The following is a 1,842-nucleotide window of genomic DNA, read 5'->3' on the forward strand; positions in this document are numbered from 1 at the left end:
ATCAAAGCGGTTAATTTGGCTTGTATGATAACAAAAACAATCAACAATGTCATCACGAAGTCTCAAATAAATTAAAATAAAAAATAGGTCATAAATTGATTATTTATATTAGTATAACATTTTAAAAATTGTATATCAAATCTATTGAATCAAAACATCTAAAAATAGTAATATACCGATTGACAAACACCCCTACGTGTGAGAAGCCAAAAATAAAACAACTGTTTGTGTAATATATAATACAAAAATAGATGTAAGTGTTAAAAAGAGTTAGAAGCAAGCATTTGTCCTTTAAGTGGTATTAGGGATTAAAAAAGAAAAAGAAAGAGGGAGAGAAACAATTTATATTAGGCCGCGTATGAAGGGAGGGGTCTCAAATCGGTTAATCTTGACTTATATGATGATAATAAAAAAACAAAAAATGTCATCACAGAGCCTTAGATAAATTAAAACTAAACTAAGTGATGCATCAATCACTTTTGCTTGTATAAGATCCACCATTGTTGTCTAAACAATTCATCCACCAACAAGCAGTCACAAACTCAATAAAAAAAATTTAATCAAAAAAGGCCAAAAGGCTATATATAAATGAAAATAGTCTTGGACCATAAAGGCCACCACAATCAAAACAAAAAAGAAACAAAATAAAGGTCCAAAAATTATTTTCCCAAAAATCGACGAATATAACCAAAAACAACAAAATATATCAAATGATAACACTCCTTGATACACCTAAATTACACATCTTTTAAGAAGTATAATATAGTCATTGTCAAATATTGAACTCAACTAGGTTACTGGGTCGAATTCCACACGAAATAAGGTGAGAACTAAGCCTTATATTGTTATCTTTCTATTAGTCGACTATTTCCAATATTTCCATACAAAGGAGGTTTGTGAAAATTATTTATCTTTTGATATCAATTGTAATCAAGTAATAATAATAATAATTCAAAAAAAAAATAGAGTTAATTAATAGAAGAAGCTAGTGTTGTGATCATAATAATTTCATGACAAACTCGAGTAACTAATGGCAATAGACTCTTCTAATGCTAAGTGTGGAAGCTATCAATTAGAATGTTACATCTGAAAAAATTTCAAACTAATAAGAAGAACATCACTCTCATTCTCTCAAGCAAAGAGTGAAAACAAAAAAACGTCAATAATTTTCCTAAGTTGGTCAATCTTATTAGGACATTTACTATTAGACAAGGATTAGAAACCTCAAATCTTTGTTATTAATTCTTTTCCCCAGTTTTTTACTCCTTTACTTAAGCAAGTTAAAACCTAAGGCATGTTCTAATGTATGCAGCTATCAAAAATCGATCAAAATATGAAAGAATTAACAATACACGCATTTGCACTATGCAAATCTACACCAATACTCATCCTAAGACCTTTGATTTGCTAATCTCCTCCATCTTCCTCTCTGGTTTCCACTCTCCTCCTATTTTCCCTCTCTCTCCCTATCCATCTCTCTCTCATTTTCCGTTATCACTTTTTAGACTTACACTGGTACTTCTAAATTCCTTGAGGAAAACTTTCTATTCCACCTTTGAATTGTGAGTAATTCTCTTTTAGCCTCTCACTAATTGTTTTTCTACCTCTTTTATGGGACGAGATACTGATGTTTTAATTTTGAGTTGATTGATAATTTCATTTCAAATCATCCTTTGAATTTTTATGATCTATTAATCGACTTCTTTCTAGTCACTTCCCACAAAATTTGCTTGATAAAAAATGTCACGACCCAGGGGTACCCCCTAGACGTAACATGGCGTACTTGACCCCGAAGAGGTCTCATACAAACCCTTAGCATAATCATCACATAAGATACTAGAA

Source organism: Solanum stenotomum, chromosome 6 (assembly GCF_019186545.1).
Source record: "Solanum stenotomum isolate F172 chromosome 6, ASM1918654v1, whole genome shotgun sequence".
In the NCBI taxonomy this organism is placed as follows: Eukaryota; Viridiplantae; Streptophyta; class Magnoliopsida; order Solanales; family Solanaceae; genus Solanum; species Solanum stenotomum.